This window comes from Cavia porcellus, unplaced genomic scaffold (assembly GCF_034190915.1).
Source record: "Cavia porcellus strain 051 isolate PalLab524CR breed Dunkin Hartley unplaced genomic scaffold, mCavPor4.1 scaffold_19, whole genome shotgun sequence".
Lineage (NCBI taxonomy): Eukaryota > Metazoa > Chordata > Mammalia > Rodentia > Caviidae > Cavia > Cavia porcellus.
The window spans coordinates 35,357,924-35,366,723 of NW_026947502.1; positions in this window are offsets into that span (position 1 = coordinate 35,357,924).

Below are 8,800 nucleotides of genomic sequence, written 5' to 3' on the forward strand. Positions count from 1 at the left end.
AGAAACAGGCAGAGTGGATCAGGAGACAAGGTCTATCAATATGCTTTAACAAGAAACACATTTAACCCCAAAGGGGGTTCATAGACTAAAAGTCAAAGGAGAGAAAAAAATGCTTTATGTGACAGGGAACCAGAAAGAAGTGGGGTAATGTGCCCATCAGTTTCAAACTGGTTAGAAAGCCATGGCACTTTTATACAATGGAAAGCTACTCAGCTGTAAAGAAAGATAACCCCCAGGCTCTTGTAGGTAAGTGGATACAACTTGAGATCATGCTCAGGGGTGAAATGTTTCAGAGTCACATAGGTGAATAACGTGTTGTCTCCCTAGCGTAAAAACTAAAGGAGTTATTGGGATCCAAAGTGCACAATACATCCTGTGAAGGTGAAAGGGGAGGGTGTGTCTAAAAAGGAAAGGCAGTGACAACTGTTAATCTATTATAGTGATTTGAAACCTGTATATTTTTTTTTTTTGTCTAATCTTATTATACTTGATGGCATGGACAGCCATCATTCCAACGATAATAAAATATATTATGGTGGCCATTTTTGATTTCCTGTTAGCTTGATTTGAAGCCCTGTATTGTTTTCTTTGTTTTGTTTTGACTAATTTTATTCTACTTTGTTTTGTTTGACTGTATTATGTCTGATGATACAGGCAACTACTTTGGAGACAATAAGATGCATTATGGTACCCATTGTTCTTTTACCATTACCTTCTTTTGAAGTCATGTACTGTTTCCATTGTTTTGTTTTTATTCTGTACTATTTTGTTTGCTTTTATTATGCCTGATGGTATGGGCAGTTCCTTTGAAGATAACAAGAGGTACTATGGGAGCTATTATTGATCTCTTTGTATTTTGTTTTTAAGTCATGTACCATATTTGTCCTTTTGTTTTGATTGACTCTATTCTGTTTTATTTTGTTTGGTTTTATTGTCTTCAAAATAAAAAAAGAATAAAGGAGCCAAATTCATAGAGACAGAAGAAAAGTTATCAGGAACTAATCAAAGGTGACAGAATTTATTAAGCTTCTGTTTAGGATGATGAAAAATTTTGGAAGTGAATAGTTTTGATAGTTGCCTAGCATTGTGAATAGACTTATTGTTCTTGAATTGTGCCTTAAAATTATTAAAGTGCTGTCTTATCTGATGTAAGTTTTACCACAATAAAAATAACAAAAAAAATCTCTAAAGTTTCTAAGAGTAAATATATTCTACTAGAGGCTAACTTGAGGAATTGAAGGATGCTTATTTGGTCTTGCTGGATTATAAACTACTTGAGGGCAGGACTTTATTTAGTCACTGTAAATGCCTCCATGTCTATTATAGTGTCTTGGACATAGAAAGACTCAGTGAATCCTGGCTGAATTGATTTAAATGGCAGCCTACAGGATTTTTCAATTTAATTCATCCTTGGAGGAAAGGAGTAAGTGGATTTTCTGATCAAATTCAGAGGACGCTTTTAAAGGCTTGTTTTCTCAGAACAGTGTGTGTGAACTTGCCAGTGTTTGACTGCAGGCTGGCTGCTTAAAAAGCTTGAGAAAGAGCCAGGAAAAGCAATAAGAGAGAAGTGATAGGTTGCGGGGTGAATGATCAGAATTCAATCTAGTGTGCAGTGCTGGAAAAGGGATGTTCAAAGGTTAATAGCACAAAGATATTGCCTTTGAAAAGAACATTCTTTGAAAGACTCAAAAAGGACACGGAACAAACTTGATTGGAATTGATTGTACAGAATCTCGGCTGTTTGGAAAAGAAAGACAAGGGAAAGCCCTGAGAATGGATAATATTCCCCATTCACCGTGCAAAATGCAAGTGACAGAAGCAGCCAATGCTTAAAGCAGCTGAATTTTCTCAAAATTTATTTAAAAACACTTTTCTTGGAGTCTTCCCTTTGACACAAATGATGTCAATATGCACAAAAAAGAAAGTCTTTTCTGGGAGGCTACACCTTGGGCAATGCAATGTAGTATCTAGATTTTGCAAGGCAGACAAATATTCTGCTTTTGAATTGGAGTTTAATCAAGTAACTTTGACTTTAGATCTTTTTTGAAAAGTAATATATAAAATTCTCTTAAAAATTCAAACAATGGCTAAAAGTTTACAGAGTTAAAATGAAAAACCTTATATGTTTTTTAAACAGAGGCGTCTATTGGTAAGATTTGGCACATATTCTTGTAAATGATTTTCTTCTATTTATCTATGCAATTACAGAAATAGCTTTTGTTTTTTAATTATCAAATAAAGTGGATCAAGCTGAAATCTATCTTTTGAGTTTTTGTAAGCACCTAACTTACAGAGAAGAAAACAATAGGAATAGAGACTTTATATAATCTACAAAACTGAAACCTAATGTTTATATAATGAGAAATTGACTGCAGATATGGATATTTTTAAAGGATTGAAACTTTAACAGGCGATTTCCAAATTCTTTGTGTAAAAGCTGTGGAAGTTTACATAACCATAAAGCAATAGGGAACATTCTACACATTGCTTATAAAAAATCCCACAGTTTTAAAGTCAGGTCTCTACACTCACATAACAAAAGTGCAGACAATTTATTTTTCTTTGTCTGGTTGATCCTTTGAAAAACCAACACCTTTTGTATAGTTTTAATTTTGCATTTTCCTTCATCCTTTATTCAATGAAGTAAGGAATTGCAGTTGAATAAATTAGCCAATCTCAAACATGCATAATATTAAAGTAAGATATTTGAAAATCTAAAGTCCCCACAAAAACAAATTAGCTTAAGAATTTTCATGTAAGTCATTACCCTCAAATTAGAGCTTGGTTGTACTGTGGTGGGTAAGAAGGGAAGGCACCCGGGTAGTTCTCTCTAAATTATTTTCTAATCATTATGTTACAGATTTTAAAAATATTATTCTAGCTTTATAGATATCTGTGTTTCACTTGAAAAAATTCTTTAGATTGTTTTGCTTGTACAGAGCGCTCTCTCTTTGATAATTTGACCTGTTGGTATACAGATGGCTACTGCTATGCCCCTTCTCTTATGGAATGTCTTTCTATTTCAAACGGTGGAGATTCTGTGCAGATTCTGTACATCCCTGGAGCTCAGTCCTCCTGAGTTCAAAATGGCTGAATGGACGTGGGGCAGGGAGTTCAACTGGATTTGGGGACTGAATTCTGCTTGATTCCATGCCAGCTAAATTTTGGTTAGAGAATCATTGGTGTCTGGCAAAATATAAATGTCAATGATCAGTATCAGTTTTGTTCCCTTCTCCTCTCCTCCTTCCTATGATTTCCATATAAATGACTGCCAACGTATGACATTCTGCTTTTTTAAAACAAGATAATAATAATGATGGATGTATCATTATTGTGATGCATATGGTTATTTCTGGTTACTTTAAAGATAAATCTTACTCTTTGTGTGTGGACAACTCAGCGTTACAGTAGTACCTCGGTTTATGAGTGCAATTCATTCCGCGATTCTGGGGAGGATAGCTGTGGTTGTTTGTCATCCAATGTGAAGTTCACAAATGACGCAAAATTTTGTCAAATATTTCTGTTTTCCAACAGTATTGTTCTTAAACAGAACCATTCCTAACTGAGGTATTACTGTATTTCCCATTCTTTTTGGCCAGGGGAAAATGCTTATGTTGTGTCCTTGGCAGAACCAGATAAACAAAGAAGTTTGTTGGATGCAGTGGGAGATTGTTTTATGGTTTTGTTTTTGTTGTTTTGTCTTTTAGCCAAACTACCTGATATCAAGGGAGCTGATTCTCGATGAGCTTATTTAAAGCCATCAAGGTGTATGAGGACAGACTGAAAGGCAGATCAAGCAAAACAAGTAAGCCTGTTAATGATCTATGCATATGGTATTTTATAGCTTCCATAATGTACCTAATGGCTTTTACTTTTTGTAAACTGCAGTCAGAGAATCACAGCAAAGCCAACTTGGATGGCAAGAGATGGAGGCTGTATTAAACCAAAGATGTTTAAAAATGTCTGGAAATGTAAATTATGACTGCATTTGTTAACGAGGTTGCTATTTTTAAAGACACACACTAATGCAACCAATCTGTTTCATAGCTCAAGGTGACTTCTTTCCTATTGCATGCTCTCTCTTTCTTCTTCTTGCACATTTCTTTTTTCTTTTTTTTTTTTTTTCTTCTGGCAGAGTCCACTCAGATATCTCAATTGGGCTAGGGAGTACAGATTAGGAAGTGTGCTTGGTTTTTCTGTATTGGTTATTTATAAAAAGAAGTTATAGAGATCTTCCAACTAGAGCCCTAGAGGTCACCACCTGCCAAGTCATCACATTCAGAAAGGCTCAGGTAAATAGGAACACTGCTACAGGACTGTGGACACAGGTGCCTTTAACTAATTTATAGAGCTAAATAACTCAGTTAATATCTCTGGTATTGTACTTATTCTATAAAGTGAGATGTGGGGAGTCTGGTAGAATTAGTACACGAGCACAATCCCTATGGAAATTAATTTACAGTATTGAAATTACAAATGCATAAACTTTCAGATTTAGCAATCTCACTTTTTGAGAATTCATATAAGTTTGTGGAATGACATACATATAAGGATATTCGTTGCTACTTCGTTAGTATTATGTATGAAAAGCTTGGGGCTGGAGATGTACTTTAGTAGTGCAATATGTGGTTGGCAAGCAAAAGGCAACAAACAAACAAACAAACAAACAGGAAGGTTGGGAGCAACCCAACAGGAAATCAGTTAAATTCATTTTGGTATATCTATACTGTAGAATATTTTATAAACAGTTGTATACAAAATGAGTAAACTCTCCAATACTGATTTGAAAAAAATATCCAAAATACATTGTTAATTAGAAAAGCAAGTTTGTAAGACTGTTTAATGTGTAATCCTGTTTAAAAGAATAAGTCCCAAAATGTACAATAGATATTGTGAAAATGAAGGGGAAAGAAAGTGCTCAAAAGGAAAGAGCAACTGGGATAGGGGAAAGGAGAAAAGAAAGAAAAGATTATATATATGCATATATATGTGTGTATGTAAATATGTACAAGATAGATAATTATATTGCTAATCCCTTTCATCAAAAATAGCATTTTATGTATTCATTGTTCAATTGCTTGACCATTTTTTAATGCCTAAATCTTGCAATCTGAACAACAACTACTTTCAAAATAACAATACGCAGTATATTAACTAGTATTAATTTCCATTTTTGGGTAATTTTATATCAGTTTTATCCTTTTTTATTTGATTGTTTTTAAAATAAAAAAGAATAATACAAAGATATACATTTCTAATTAATGCATTGAAAACTTTTGGAAGGAGACTTGAAAGCTGATTGAGAACAGAAATCGTTTACAGCTACTCTCAGACTTCATACTAAGAACAGAAATCATACTTATTGTTTGAACTAACTTGATTTTGCTTTTCCATTACTCTCCTTATTATATTTTTATTCATCTGGGTCTGTCATGTCCAAGCAAATGGTTTGGCATTCCAAAAGATCCATCAGTTCTTCATCGAAAATGATGAAGTTTGTGCCCTAAGATTCTTTGAATCATTTGGTCTCAAAATTCTCACCTTGAATATTGTACCAAGCCTCAACTGTTCTATTGTGATTCTTACTTAGGTCTTGTCAAGGCTCTACACTGAAAGATGCACTTTAAACTTACAGTTCCAATTCTCAGTACAATTTTTTACCTCACCTTATATCCCATGAAGCGCTACAAAGCTTTGTAATGGAATGTTTTATCTTAACTCAGTAAGCGATTAACTTAATTTTACCATATCAACAGGTTGTGTTGGTGATATCTGGGGAACTGTCTTGTGATACAGAAATAACTGATTATCTGTTAAGAGAGAGTATTTATATGTAAGGGGCTGAATAAGTGATAGAAGTAAATAAAAGGTTTAATTTGTTTTGCCTTTTTACTCTTCATGAAACTTTACTATTTGATCATGTGAATGCATTATGTGTTAAAATTAAATGAAACAAACTATAAGCATTAAGTAAAATTAAATGAAACAAACTATAAGCATTAAGTAAATTAAATTACTAAATTTCCTCAGGATATGTAAGTTTTACTAAATGTAATAGAAAATGTAATAGAAATGTGACTGTTACAGAATGTGTTGTCTGCTAAGCAAATGATTTCCAAAGTTGGTGCACTGTTGCTCAGTTTGTAGGCTTGTTGTAATGCAATAGTTTTTAAAACCCCAGTTCATTGGTCAACAATGCTAACTTCAGTCAAAATTTGTCAGAACTAAGAATACAGATTTTACCTAGAGCACAGCACTGTTTGGATAACATCTTTTTCAGTATTATAATGGATTTTTATCCTAGACACATGATTTTAATTGGAAAACCAAGTTCTTTAAAAGCTATTTTACTCTTTCCCTTTTACAACATTTCTATTAAGAGAGATATTTTTAGGAGTTACATTTCATGACTGTCAGTCCAGGATGTTTTGAGGAGAATTTTGGGTAATTTTAGAAGTCTCAGGGGATATTCTCAGAGTTTCAGTAGACAGGAACTTCAACAGACAGGTCTGCTACTGGATGGAATTAGAGGGTTAGAGTAATAAAGTAGAAGAAAATGGACAAAGAAACAGAGTTTGTAAATACAGTGAAAATTAATATGTTAATGAATGAGTAGGTTTTTATAAGATTATAGTCTGTTACTTTTTAATTTTTCTTTAATAGTTGGAGAGAAAGGGCTAAAATGTAAGTGATACCGTGTTAAGATTTAGCAGTATGGAAAAGTAAAGCTGAGTTTCCTATTTTTTTGTAAGTTTAAGACAAAAGGAGGAGATCTTAAGCATAGAAACACTGAGATAAACCCCAGGTTATTTACATCTCATTTTTAAAATCCAAAAACTGTGGGAATATCTTTTTTTTTTTTTTACTTCAAATCCGAGTATTAATTTTCAAAACAGTGTAGCTAAAATTTACATTTGCATAATAGTGCTTTATTCAAGTGGTGTTTACTGTTGCTCAGTGCCTCTCAGATATATTCTTATTCTTGATATTCATTGTTCTCTATGTATGGAATATTTAACAAAGAATCTCTTTTCCGCCTCAATAGTGTTTTTCTTCAACTAATATTTTTTGACATTTACTTATACCTTTCAGAGACAAGTAGTTACCATATTCTCATTGCTCAACATTAAACTCAATTATATATTCAGGAAATTTTTTTGAAACTGGTCTCCATCTGTTAACCATAGCCTCGGTTGGTTGCATCAATTTAATTTTTTTGCTTATGAAAATTTCTCTTCACTCATAATCATTTTGTTTTTTTCTCTGTAAATTGACAAAGGCTGACATTTTTATATTGGAACATGGGATTAAAATTTCTAACCCATGGGTATTAGATTTTCCTTTGTGTTTAGAGAAGTAGTGGATTAAAATTCTATTTATCCTGGCATTTATTCTGATGAAAACCTGAACCTGAAGACAAAGGAAAGCCACTGCTAGTGGGATTCAAGTGAGCTCCAGCATGGTATGTGGCGGCCTGCTAGGAGGTCTTTTTATAAAGGCCAGAGGCAACTTCTGGGGACCAGATGATAGTGGACTGAAACCTCTGAAGACTGTTAACCAGAATACAGCTCTCTTCCTTTAAGTTGTGGATGTTTACTGTTTTGTCCTGGCAATAAGAAAAATGATAAAGACAGCAAGGGTATCCACACACTGCTATACGACATAGATCTTGAAATTTTAGTGATAGCAAATAGGCAAGAGACAGTGATACAAACATGAAAGGCAGAAGTGACTTATTTTATTTGAAGTTGGTATTATCATATACTTAGAAGACCCTAATGATGCCACCAAAAGATTTTAAGAGCTGATAAATGCAGCAAAGTAGCAAGATATAAAATCAACATTAAAAAGTCAATGGTTTTTCTATGGACCAATAATGAATGTATTAGGATTCTCTAAGATGAAAAAAGTGAATGCAAAATATATGTATAGATTTAAAAGGGCTTTTTAAAAGGTAGACTTACAGAGTCAGAGGCAGCAGAGTCTACAATGGCCATCTGTGCACCTGAGAATGAGGGCATCTAATAGCTGTGTAGCCCAAGAGTGCAAAAGATGCAGAGCAAATGGCATAGAGAATATAGTTTAAGGCTGAATGCTTGGAAACTCACTGAAGGGAGGAGATCGACAGTATGAGTCTGCATCAGAAAACTGGAAGACTTGGAGACTGGAGGAACCCTTCCTCTTTCTTTCCCTTTTTATTCTATCCAGGCTACAAGCTTATTGGTTAGTGCCACTCAGATCCAGAATGGGTTTTTTCCCCTCAGTGTATTCATCAGCTTTCTCATCCTGAGACATATTACCCAACAGCCACTCATGGGTTTGAGGTTCTTCTTTCACAGACAGTTGTCTTCAAGGCAGAAACATGGTGGAAGGCATGATAGAGGGAAGCTGCTCACCTCATGGCAGCCAGGAAATGGAGAGAGAAAGGGGGAGCCAGAGACCAGAATGCACAATTTCAGGTCACATGACAGTGACTAATTTCCAACCATGGCTTATCTCCTCAGCATCCCGTTCAGTGTTCATCAGTGAATTAATTCATTGATCCAGTCACCTTCCAAAACCTCCACATTCGTCAGCCCGAGACTTTTGGGGACAGTGTAGACCTAAACCATGACATGACTTTCCTGGCCTACATGTCAGTCATTCACAGTCTCACCCAGAACTGTGCTCTGTGAATCCACTGGGCACTTCCTCCATTCAGGTTGACAGACTATGATGAAAAGTCATGATCCATCCCTTGTCAATGCAACAACCAGACACATTTTCCTAAACTATACTTAATATCTAAGTATAATAGCAA